The 13204-nt window shown below is 45.7% G+C and overlaps 1 protein-coding gene across 2 annotated transcripts in view; it reads right to left on the bottom strand.

Annotated features, from left to right (window-relative positions):
- RCAN2 (regulator of calcineurin 2) overlaps positions 1 to 13204 on the bottom strand; it is a 176100-nt gene that overhangs the window by 44482 nt on the left and 118414 nt on the right. The window lies entirely within an intron of this gene.

Raw genomic sequence — 13204 nt, forward strand, 5'->3', positions numbered from 1 at the left:
ACGGGCCCGGCTGGGTATGCACCAGCCAGGAAAGGCAGCTTCCCACGTGCTGCTGGGGACGGGGCGAGCCCGGCTGGGTCAGCACTGGCTAGCAGAAGTGGCGGTGGAGCCTCCTCCTTTTGGGACCAGCTGGCACAGGGTGGGAGAAAGTGCAGCAGCACCTGGGGAAGCCACTGCTTGATAGGGGACGGGATGGGCTGGCTGGGCCCCACTGGGAGGGAAAGCTGTGGCTGAGCCCCCTGTGGCTCGGGACAGGAGGGGTCCTACACCACTGAAGGGTGCTGTGCTAGTGAGGGGACCTGGGCCTGGGCTGGCTTCTGTTGTGCGGGGTGGCGGGGAGGTGGTGAGGCTGGGATGGGTCAGGACCAGGTCATGCTGGCACCAGTGATGGGTGCAAGGGGAGGCACTTCCGGTGGCAGTGGTCAGGGGACAGGACTTCCAGTCCCAAGATGGCAACCAGGGGGTGGGGCGACTGAAGGGGCAGGGCTACCCATTCGGCCCTCGACAGCTCGCCAAAACTCATCAAGCGGCCCTCCACATGAAATAATTGCCCGCCCCTGGCTTAGCACTTTGCTGAGACCTCTCGCTCCAGGCTTCATGGCCCACAGAAGCCTCCATAGACCACTTCCCCCAAGCCATGTGCTGCTACTGCTGTGTCCCATCACTTGACTGTCATACTGCTGGCCTCACAGGTAGATAGGGCCACATGGCCCCAGATACGATGGAGAAGGGGTGGTACAGCTGGGACAGAGCTGCAGAGCTGGGAGGTGGGGTGAGGCATTGAGTGGGGGTCCACGTCAAGACATGGACAGTAGGGGCAGCTGGGGAGGAAGGATGGGCATCATGATGCAGAGTGCAGTAAGGGGTATCAGGGTGTGAGGGTGAGTAGGGAACTCCTGGGGTGGAGGCAGCATGGTGTAAAACCATTGGTGCAGTCAAGCAGGGTTGCCACCCTAATACATTGTTTTTTACTGACAATCTGCAAACTTTTTACTGAAGCCTTGTTGGCAGCCCTGACCCTGAGGCTGCGTTATTCAATAGGATGCCCCAATCCCTATTTGCTTAGGATGAAAACCCAAATTGTGAAGTGACAGTCTCTTAACGTGAAACCAGAGTAGAGCAATGTGTAAATCCTTCTTTAAGGGCATTTACAACCAGAATTACAATATGGAATGGAGTCCTCCCACTGTCCTGTATGTGTGGAGGATGAATGCTGAACAGCTACTTCACCTTGTAGTCTTCTCCTTTAAGAAAGACTTTGATCACTAGCCATGCATACTCATGGTCCACTGACCGCACTTTTCTCTTTTCACAGCTCCAACCCTAAGCAAACATGCACTAGCCATACAAGAAGTCAGTATGGATCCATATTTTCTGGGACAAAAGTGCTGCTAAGTACCCTCACATGCTCTCTCTGTACAAACTTGCAGCAGGGTAGATGATCCTTGGTCTCTGGTTGTTACATGCCAGCATCATTTTGACACATGGCTCTGCATATTACATTATGAGTTTTGCTGTTTAAATATCAGTGTATGGTCACAGAAGTAAAAAGGCTCCTGCAAAAATCTCATCTGATATGTGTGCCTGTGCATACATGAGGCAGAATGGTTATTTTCATTCTGATATAATAAAAGCCTCAGTCTGTCTGTCTGTCCGTAATGCTTTATTTGCACTCTGACTGGTTGCTTCGGCAGCCAGTCACAATGCTGACAGAAACAACCAATTAGAGTGCTCCAAGAGCGTTTCAGACAGAAGGCAGTGGCGGTGTGCTGCCATGATGGCGGGGATGGAGGGCACGGAGTGGGGGGGAGGTGAGGCCAGTGCTATGGCCCTGCTTCCTGGGGGTGGCAGCGGCACAGGGTGCTGCTGAAGGAGGCAGGAGGGGATGGCGGGGCAAGCTTCCCCTCCCCCCACCCCCGCTCTTGGGAGGCAGTACAGGGTGGTGGCGCTCTGTCCCTGCCTGCCCACCATCCCCCCCCGCCCCCCTTCCATCATTCCTGATGGGCAATTGGTTACTGATAACATAAATGGTTTAGGGAGCAACAAAGCCATGTAATGCAGGTGTGTGGTGGCAGGGGAGATGTCAAAAGGCGTTTGGTATTCAACATATTGTAAAAGCTTGAGATGAAAAAGCAGGTCAGAAGTTCTGAGCTGGAAGAAATGACTGCAATGAGGCCAGATCAAAGCTCCTGATCCTTATGCACTTCGTTTCTTCACCTATCGAATCTCTGCTTTTGGTTCCCAATTGTGGCTCTGACTCTCAGAAAGTCTGCCCTGGCTCCGGATGCCAGCATATCTGGACTCTGACTTCAGCTCCCGATTCCCGTTCTGAGTCCTGGCATATGCCGACTCCAGCGTTGGCCCAACTCCAGTTCTGACTCCTGGTATCTGCAGACCCGCAGCTCCCTGACAACACAGCACCAGACTTCACTCATGTCAAGCGATGGTCCCTGACCACCCAGTCCCAGTCCCTACCAGGGACCTCACCCTGCAGCTGAAGCAGCAGACCCCCAAGCCACTTACCAGGCCCAGCTCCCTCGGGGATGATTTGGGAGGAACCCTACAATCTGCATGCTGAGGACGAGGCAATGCTGCCTCTTCACACTGGCAGAGCTCCAGCATATGCTTGCGATCAGCTTCCAACACAGCCGTACAACAAATGGGGCCGAGATGCTATCTGACCAAGAGCTTAATGAAATCCGCATTCGCGTTTCAGGAGAGGCCGACAAATGTCAGGGGCACAAGATTCTGCTGCGTCGCCTTTTCTGATTTTAACCAGCTCACATCCCTGTTTACCTCACAAAATGACGCACATTCCTGCTGCTTAGCTCCACTCATCTGGAAACCAAAGGCTCCTTCAAGATGAAATAAACTGTTCCTGTGGCAGTGCCCAGGGGGTGAGTTAATATAATTCAGAGACTTCTCAATTCAATTTCACACCCCATGATTAAGCCAAGAGAAAAAAAAAACCCCCAGCAACTGACTGGGGCTTAGATTTCTTTTTTACGAGAGCATGGAGTGATACAGTAGAGAAGTGGGAGAGATTTCACATTTGAAGCTTTCTAATTCTAGATGCTGAATAAAGTAGTTTTATTTTCTTTCGGGGATGGCCAAATCTGGCAGGTACACATGAATTTATTGGTCCTGATCCCACCATTAGGGAACACGAACTGCTCTGGAAAGCTTCCCTTCCTGATCCCTAAGGAAGCTGCGTCGGATTCCTGTGCTGCATACTGCATTGCATGGCATACCGTGCAGGAAGAGCCATCATGTTAGGAAAGGTGGGAGTAGACCTGTGGAAGGACTAACAAACCCTGAAACTCCACTTACTGCTTAGTAACTTTAAATGTCCTTTCATAGGTCACATCTCTGTTGAAGTATGACATCTGAAAAACACCTTGAAAAATTAAGCTGATGATACAGGCAGGAGTTGTAGCGGGCCACCATTCTGGAAGGAGTATCCACGCTGAGTCGATTCAAATAAATGACCAGATAACATACGCAGTGAAGTTCAAATCACTCTTTCATGTGCATTTCCTTTCTCATCCATGGTTACAGTAGTCTTATAGCGCCCATCGTGGATTCTGCTCCAACAATGGAGGGATTTCAGCCAAATATTCTTTTGTAAAACAGGCAATGATTAATTTACTCGCAGAGCCAGGTTGGAGGTGAGAGATCCTAAGGTTTCTATAGGCTATCTTAATGAAGAAATAGTGAAGGAAAAAGAAGCTGGCCTTATTAATTAAGCAAACAGGCTCAAACAGGATTAAAAAAAACAAAAAAGATGGTTGGCCTATCCTGGTGGTTGGCCAAACGACGCTGCAACAATAGCAGATTGATGTGGAATCTGGAAGCAACCTTGGGCATGAATTCAAAGTTGAAGAATCTAATCCTGCCCATTTTGAGAAAGCACTGGAGACATCTTTAGATTAATAGCAAAAACCAAGGAGTCTTGGGGAAGTGTTCTAATAATAATACTATGCACTTTTATAATGCTATCCATCAACATGAAGTCTAAAAAGCTTAAATTAGCTTCAGTGCTCTTCTCTGAAGCAGATAAATATCTTCCTCTACATATTACAGCTGTTGAAATGGGCACAGAGAAGCTAACTGACTTCTGTATTGCCCAAGGTCATGATGGAAATGAACCAAAGCTGGAGCTCGAATCAGCACTCCCATGACTCCTTCAAGACCAACTTCCTTCCAATCTCTGATGAAGCAAGCTGCTGCTTGCAAAAGCTTATGCATCTGTGATATGCTCAGTCTTTGGGCATGTATGCATGAAACATTTACTGCCAAGTTGCCCCATTAGCTCCGCAGTAAACATCTTGGTGTCTACACATGCAGCCCTACTAGGCTGCAGGAAACTAATACACTCTACAGCAAATGTAAATGTAATTTAAATACAAGTATTATCCTGCTGCAGATTTTTTTTTTGTGCGCAGCAATGCACATGTAGATGTTGACCTAGCTGACTGGGGCACAAGGGTGCTTCAGTGCAGGGGCTGCCAGCTAGCTAGTCCTGCACTGAAGCACCCTCATGCCCCAGACAGCTCCTTTGCAGCACGTTGAGCTGGGTCAGAACAGCCCCAGGCTAGGCAGGCTGACCCCAACCCCGGGCTCCCTGCCAGCTGGGGCTGCTCCAACCCAGCTCGACGTGCTGCAGTCCCAGGCGCATTAGATTGTAAAACAGCACCCAGGAGCAATAAACTACAGCTCAATATGCGTCAGTTTATTGCCTTGCATTAATATGCACATGTAAAAGCACCCTGTAAGGTGCAAATCTACCTTGCCGTCTATCTGACTGAAACAAGGAAGTCTCTGAGAAGAAGCTTTTTAATCAAAGGTCTGTTCCTGATCTGGTTTAGATCTACCTAGAAGAGCCTCTTCCCTGTCAGTGATACAGGATCAGGCCCCCACTGAATGTTGTGCTAGATACTAGAAAGAAACACAACACAATAACCAAGAACTGTGAGCAAAAGGCTGTCATTTTATGATTGCACCACTGTTTTATAACCTCACTAGGAGAGACAATACCACAAAATATATACTCTTCATTTTGTGCTTTTGTCAATCCTGGAAAAACCTTGAGACAATTTAAAAAAAAAATGAAATGCTCGACTCGCCCATTCCTGATTTACTGCTCTGCCCAACGCGACCAACATTTATATCATTTCAAATACTTTTCCCATCACAGTCATAAGAGAAGCTCAAATTAACAACTACAAATAACTGCACCAGCACAATTAAAAATATATGGCCTACCCGCCTAGATTTAGAAATGGAAAGCCATCAGATGGGAAAACATCGAAGTCAGACCAGAGAAGAAATCAACTCTCTCAGTACTTTACAAACATTCACCACCCCTCACGTGTGCCTCTCGGAAAAGTACAAGGAAATGCCATGGTAACAGAGACTTTCTTTGTATTGGTACCTATGCTGTAGTAGCAAATCGGGCCTAACGAGAAGCAAGCATGTAGAATCGTTGAGAGTGAAGCAGGTTATGTCTCAGCCTCAGACTGTCGCTCCCTCTGCTCCAGTGCTAACGGTTAAATCACAGTGGAGCAGCTCCACAAAAATAAATACAAGTTATCTCATTGTCCTCCTCCAGATCCCTCCTAATGCTCTCCTCCTTGTGCTGCCTATTCAAACTTGCTAAGGGTCAGGCAGACTTACCACTGCTGTACCTATCATGAGGCCAATATTGCTTCCCCATTTCCTTGGGCTCACCAAGCTGTTCGAAAACATCTATTATCTCTCGTTTTATATTTGGACTACAAGCTCCTTAGGCCAACAGTGTTTTTGTTACGCATTTGTACAGCACCTAGTGCAACACATATACCTTACTACAAACAACAATAAGAGTAATGTGCAGATATCCAGAGAAGGTGAGTACATGAGTGGGGTTTATTATATCAGCATACCTAAAGAGGAAATCAAAATTACATATGCTCAACATACAGTTGGAAACGGGGGAACTTAACCATGCATATAAAAGGTTTCCTTCACGAAAAACATATTAAGAAGGGGTAAGAGAGGACTGGGCAATCCTTCTCTAATAGGAATGATGGAAAAGGAAGAAAGAACAGAGAGATACTGGTTTCCTTTGGGCCTGTTTCATAGATGTTAGGGTTGGAAGGGACCTCAATAGATCATCGAGTCCAAGTCTGTTTGTAATAGGTTTTACACTACTGGTTCTTCTCAGGTACATAAAGCTCCTTCTAGAGCCCATTTCTACAGGGCTTTTACCTGTTTTTCCTTTCCTATTAATTAGTGTAGATCACACGTAACCCAGGGAAGACAACTGGACCGCTACAATGTAACACTCCTGCAAGACTGGATCTAGCTCTCCTATTTCCTCCATACTTGCATGTAACGTTCACATCCTGACCCGACTAACTACTTAAACATGTGGAAAGTGCTTGAAAGCAGTAAAGCTACTTGCGTGCTTACAGTGAAGCACATGTGCAAGTGCTTTGCTGAATGGGTACCACATTGAACTCAAGAAGTTTTTCCTAGTCAGGGGCCAAATAGGACCTTGGGCATCAGTCACACATGAAAGATGGAAAGAAACACATACGACAATGCAGCATCTATTTCTGCACTTTGATATTTTCAGAGGAATAATATAAATGATGCAATTAACCAGGCAACATTTTCTACTGTTTTACTGAAGGTTTTAAGCTTGTTCTTAACTATAATTATTTTAAACTGATAAGCATTACAAATGGAAAAAACTGAACATGGAAGAGGAAAGCAAGGTAAAGGGCACAGTTTGGATGTGTGTGTGAAATATAGCTAGAGGGATACAAATTGGTAGTGATGGATTCTTCTGAAGACAACTCTGATTCCCTTATACTGAAGTCTCCCCTCACTAACTAATTACCACTCACTTAGAGGCCAATATAAACTAGTGTACACTAAATCCAAAGAGTGAGCTAGAAGAAAGCGTAAGAAAGAAAATATGTTAAAAAAATAGGGTGCCTAGTTTAACTTCCATGTGACCAATCCATCTGTTTGTTAGAAGAGCAAAAGAAGTCAAGGGCCAGCTGAAGTTAAACTATCCAAACGTCTTTTTCTATGTAAAAGATTCACTACTAAACAGACAAAATTCAGAAGAGACAAGTAAAAAAGTCTAAAGAAGTGCAGCAGGAGCCTAAATTGGAATAAAAAGCAGAGAACTTCAATGTAGGGCTCATTCTAGATGAGCGGTTCCCAAACTGTGGGTTGTAACCCCAAATGGGGTCGCAACATCAGCGATGTTGTCATGGCACAGCACGGGCGACTGGTGCCACCTTAGTCAGAGGGGCCACATGCCCCCCCCCCCCCCCCCCATGACCAGTCAGCGACTGGGGGAGGAGGGGGGCTCCCCCATAGCTGATCGCGCCGACCAGGAAGCAGCCGTGGCGCTCCCGGTGCTGCTACATCCGATGCTTGCAGGGTGGGCACTGGCACTCCCGCCTGCCCCCACTGCCCGTCACCTAAGTGGGGAGTGCGGCCTGTCAGGGGGTGCACCAGCACTCTCAGGGGGTGCATATGCTTGCATCCCCTACGCATCACCCCCCGTGCACCCCCTACGCGTCACCACTGTGGAGAGTTGGGGGCTGCAGATGGGGAGTGAGGGACACCAGCAGAGCCAGGGGACTGTGGGTTGGGAGTGAGGCGCAGCTGTGGGGTGGAGGGCTGTGAGTTGGGAGTGAGGGGCCAGGCAAGGAAATGAGGTCATAAATGAAGTCATGCTGAGGAAAAGTTTGGGAAGCACTGTTCTAGACTACAAAGCCTAATCTCTGAATGTGACTCAGGATCTTTACTTTCATCATTTTATTTCTGCTGCTGCAAGGAGTAAAGTCATCTGCAGAGAGCTAAATTTTGCACTTCTTTCAACTTACATTATGGAATGAGTAAGAACCGAAAGTTTTGGTCCGAAGTTACTACGGTCATGTACCTTTGTGAAGGTTTGCATCAGATTTAGACATTGAACAATGAGACAGGTCCCTATAACGATGCGGAAATTGGTAGAATATGCATTTTCTAGCAGGTGCGGGAACAAGATGTTTCTGAAGAGTAAACAGATTTGCCAGTGCTAAAGTGCATTGTATAGGAGTTCCCTTTCTGACACTGAAGTCCTTGACATATTCCCATTGGAAATGCTTAAGGAGTCTCAAACAAAAATTCAACAAACGTTAAATGAATTGTTCTAGGGTGGCGTGGATAGGTTTTCAGTCAGAAAAATAAAGCACAATCATTCACTCATTTCCTGTTATCCAATATGATGCTCTGATGGGCGGTCACAAGAGGATGAAAGGAAATGACTCTCGGGTAAAAAAGTACTTAAACAGAACTTGCCTCCAATAGAGAGTCAAGATTTCTCTGCCTCGTTGGTGGGAAGGGAGCTTGCATATACTTAAGTGCTAAATTCTACCCTCAGAGCCATGCTGATTGCTCCTACTGAAGTCAATGGAAAGAGGTACACGTGCTTCCAGAGGCAGAATCTGGTTCTTTAATGGAAGAATTTAATTTTGCTCTTCCGAAGACTCATTTATCCACTTGAAGAAAGTGTCAAGTGGTAACCTCTGATAAAGGCTGAAACAGAAAAGATAGAAAATGAAATAGTGAGTCCCCAGTGCCCCTTTGACTTACCCTTAAGGGCAATTAACTCTGCTTTACATTCATTCTGGTCTGAACCAACATAAAAAAGACTTTTTTTAAAAAAATGTAATTGCATAAAATATCTCTTGACCCGAAAGGCACAAAAAAATATGTTGAATTGATGCAACTTCCTATGCAGGATTTTCTTGTAAAAATAAGTTTGTGGATCAGAAGAGAGTTGAAATAATAGTGGCTATTTCTGTAATCATAGAAAATTAGTGTTGGAAGGGACCTCAGGAGCTCATCTAGTCCAACACCCTGCTCAAAGCAGGACCAGCCCCAACTACATCATCTTGGGAAGGGCTTTGTCAGGCTGGGTTTTAAAAACCTCCAAGGATGGAGAGACCACCACCTCTCTGGGTAACCAATTCCAGTGCTTTACTATCCTCCTCATGAGAAAGTTTTTCCTAATATCTAACCCAAACTTCTCTTGCTACAACTTGAGCCCATTGCTCCTTGTTCTGTCATCTGCCACCAGTGAGAACAGTCCAGATCCATCCTCTTTGGACCACCTCCCCCCGACCCCTGCCCTCAGGTAGTTGAAGGAGCTGCTATTAAATCTCCCCACAGTCTTCTCTTCTCCAAACTAAATAAGCCCAGTTCTCTCAGCGTCTCCTCAGAAGTCATGTTCACCAGCCCTCTAATCATTTTTGTTGCCCTCTGCTGGACTCTTTCCGATCTGTCCACATCCTTTCTGTAGTAGGGGCCCCAAACTGAACGCAGTACTCCAGATGTGGCCTCACCAGTGCAGAATAGAGGGAAAGAATCAGTTCTCTTGATCTGATGGCAATGCTCCTACTAATGCAGCCCAGTATGCCATTAGCCTTCTTGGCAACAGGGACACACTACTGGCTCATATTCAACTTATTGTCCACTGTGACCCCCAGGTCCTTTTCTGCAGAGCTCCTGCTTAGCCATTTGGTCCCCAGCCTGTACTGGTGCATGGGACTGTTCCAGCCTAAATGCAAGACTTTGCACTCATCCTTACTGAACCCCACGAGATTTTTTTGGTCCTATCCTCCAATTTGTCTAGGTCCCTCTGAATCCTAGCTCTACCCTGCAGTGTATCTACTACTCTCCCCAGCTTGGCATCATCTGCAAATTTGCTGAGGGTGCACACTATCATATCTTCCATGTCACTGATGAAAATATTGAACAAAGCAAGTCCCAGGACCAACCCCTGGGGTACTCCACTTGATACCAGCTGCAACTAGACATTGAGCCATTTGAGCCTGATGCTCCAGCCATTTTTTTATGTACTTTACAATCCATTCATTCAGCTCATACTTCCACTGCTTGCCTGCAAGAATGCTGTGGGAGACTGTATCAAAAGCCTTGCTAAAAATCAAGGTACATCACATCCACTGGTTTCCCCACATCCACAGAGCCAGCCACCTTATCACCGAAGGCAATCAGGTTGATCAAACAGGACTTGCCCTTGGTGAATCCATGCTGACTATTCTTAATCACCTTCTCCTCCAAGTGCTTAGAAATGGATTCCTTGAGGACCTGCTCTGTGAATGTGCCAGTGAAAAGTGTCCAATTATCAGCTGTTTGTGTATATTTTACATTTATAGTCCTGCCTTCACTGGCCTATAAGGAAACAATTTTGAATCAGTATTTTTCCTTTACGAATAAAAGGAAAAAATTAGCTCCTTTTTGCCACATGGAGTATGTCTTTCCAGTCCAGAGACATGGTATTGGGCAGGGAAACAGCCAGCACCTGTTTATCATCATGAAGACAATGGAGGTCCATCATGTAATGCAACAGGAAATCAGGCCCTATTAAAGTCCAAGGTAAAAGTCCAATCAACTGTACCGGGGTTTCATCTCAAAAGTATGTTCTGATCTTCTACATTAGTGCACCAATATGAGATGAACCTAAGTGAACAGACCTGATCTAAACATTTTAGAAAATTCGGGTCTGGATTTCAGTCTGGCAGATCAGGATCCTACAGGATTAATGCAATCCTACACATCTCTCTCTCTCATACTTCTTGGAGGCTTCCAAATTGTGAGCCTCCTTCTTGCCATCTCAATACTTGTTTCACTATTACCCTAAGGCAGGGTGAAGGTGCATCCTAATGTGAATAAATTGGACCTAAAAAGACATCCTTAAATCATTCATACTTTGTGAGGCTATTCTGTTCCTCACCAGCCAAAGATAATGCTTAGAAGAAGACACATTCTTCCAAGGTAAAGTTTCAACTGCAGTGGATGTTTAGAAGTTACAGAGATGAGTATAGTTTAATAACCTATGTCTCTAAGGACAGGGAGGCTTTCAATTAGACCAAAAGCATAATATTTTAAACCAACAAAAAGTACCTCCCCTCCCTCCAGAATGCAAAATTAGCTTCCAGAATGTATTGCACTCGTATACTATTAAAGCCAAGAGTTTGGCAGGACTCATAGAAGGTCTGGCTATTTCTGTGGGTGAAAAAGATTGTGCAGTTAAGCCAAGAGTTTTAGAAAGGTTACAAGCCCTTGTGGTTCAGAGCAGAAGCCAAGCTCTAAGTAGAAGGAATGGAAAAACATTTTTCCCATGGTCAGGTTATCCCAAACCTTGTACCTTCCTCAGAAATAGTTAGTATTATCCACTGCTGACGACACGATATTGGACTAGATCAGCTAGTGAGTGTGATGAAGTCAAGCTATGTCAAATGGCTGGAAAAAAGAAACCCAAACTACATTTCTTCTATAATTTGAGAAGCAAGGTAGACCTCTGAAGAAATAAGATGTTTCTGACCCTTTTTAGAAATGCACATGGGCCATTTTTAAATCAACTGGATGATTTCCAGTTGGCAGACATTTTATTTTGGAATATTAGAATGGGAAAAGACAGTAATTCTTTTTTATAGTCAAAATGCTGCAGTTTTCCAATATCTTTTTCATTTCCTAATGTAAAAAATGCATTAATCATCAAGAAGTCAAAGTATAATAAAGCATTGGATTGCAGCTATTCAGCACAATGCACTCATTAGCAGAAGCTTATATCAGAAATTACTGATAGGAAGGTATGGATGTCCAGAGGTTGAAGAGGGAACTAGACAATCTGAAATATGATCTACTTCTCTTTTGTCCAGCAGCCAATGACTTTTTGAAATCTGGCAGTAAATATCACAAAGTTATTGATGCACATAGCACTGCATATAACACCTAGCAGAATCTACAGAAGTGCTTAAGTAAATTAGGCACTTAACTACCAAAGGATACAGATGTTGAACCTGTACAGGCATTTCTGTAGATTCCACTAGGCACCTATTTATATATTTAGCTGCTTAAATATCTTTGGAAATGTATAGCACTTAAGAGTCCAATACTGCACATTTTTACTCAAATGAATAGTTCCACTGAAGTCACTTGGCTTAAAGTCAAAGAGACTTAACCATATAAGCAAAATGTTGTGCAGTTGGACTCTGTGTGACATTAAAGTAAAAAGGACTGCTTCCTTTGACTTTCCTGGACTTTAGACCAGACCCTGGATAAGAAACATTTGCCAAAAAGACCATTAGCATTAGCTCTCTGTGATTCAGTTGTCTCATCTGTAAAAATGGAATAATGCCCCCATGCCCCAGCCCAGGAGCATGCACGGCAGTGGGGAGCCTGCCCGAGCCTGCAGTGGGCAGCCTGTACCTACCCCCACCATGGGCTCTGCTCTGACCATGCTGCCCCTGGGCGAAGGGGAGCCGGGCTCCACGTCACTGCAGCAGCCACCACATCCTGCAGGCAACAGCCAGGGTTTGGGCACTGCTCTGGGGGGCATGGGGCTGCAGAACTGGGTCCCCGGCCCCATAGCCCTGGCAGCTGGGGGCCCCCTACGGCAGGGCTGGGGAGGGTGGGGGGCTGTGTATGGGGAGCACCAGCAGGACCAGGGGGCTGTGGTTGGGAGTGAAGGGCACCAGGAAGGCCAGGGAGCTGTGGGTCAGGAGTGAGGGGCAATGGCATGGACAGGACACCAGTGTATCAGGGCTTCTCAGTGCCAGAAAGCAGTAGTGGGGGGACAGCCACAACTGGACCCATGTCCTGGTGAGTGAAAGGGGTAGGAGGAGCTCTGATTTCCCATGATAAAAACCCCAAAATCAAATGCCAACATTAATAGGTATTTAGAATTTATTTTATTATAGTGACTGAGGCACTGGTAGGCTTCCAGACGGCTTTAAAATTGTAAAGATATCAGTAAAACGTTGTGCTCAACTGATATCTATGTATACAGTGGTGCTTCATTTTAATCACAAAAAATGTGCATTTGGTGGGGGGTCTTAACCACAGAATTTGCGTTTTTTCTTTAAAAAAAAAAAAAATCAGTGAATTTGAGATTTTTAAACCGAGAAAACCAGTATTCCTGCTCATCCGGGATTAGTTGAAAGAGCTTTGAGGGGCTCCAAACTACGATTTCTATAGAAGTGCAAAGTTGTAATAGCAGCCATTAATTGGGCTTGGCATTTCAGCTACAGGCCCAGATTCTGTTCTGGCTCCAGGATGTCTAAGCGGCATTTATGGATCTTTCAGGTGTCTACAGGTACACTGACACTGCTACAAACATCAGCCTCCAGGT

Source organism: Alligator mississippiensis, chromosome 1 (genome assembly GCF_030867095.1).
Source record: "Alligator mississippiensis isolate rAllMis1 chromosome 1, rAllMis1, whole genome shotgun sequence".
Classification (NCBI taxonomy): domain Eukaryota; kingdom Metazoa; phylum Chordata; order Crocodylia; family Alligatoridae; genus Alligator; species Alligator mississippiensis.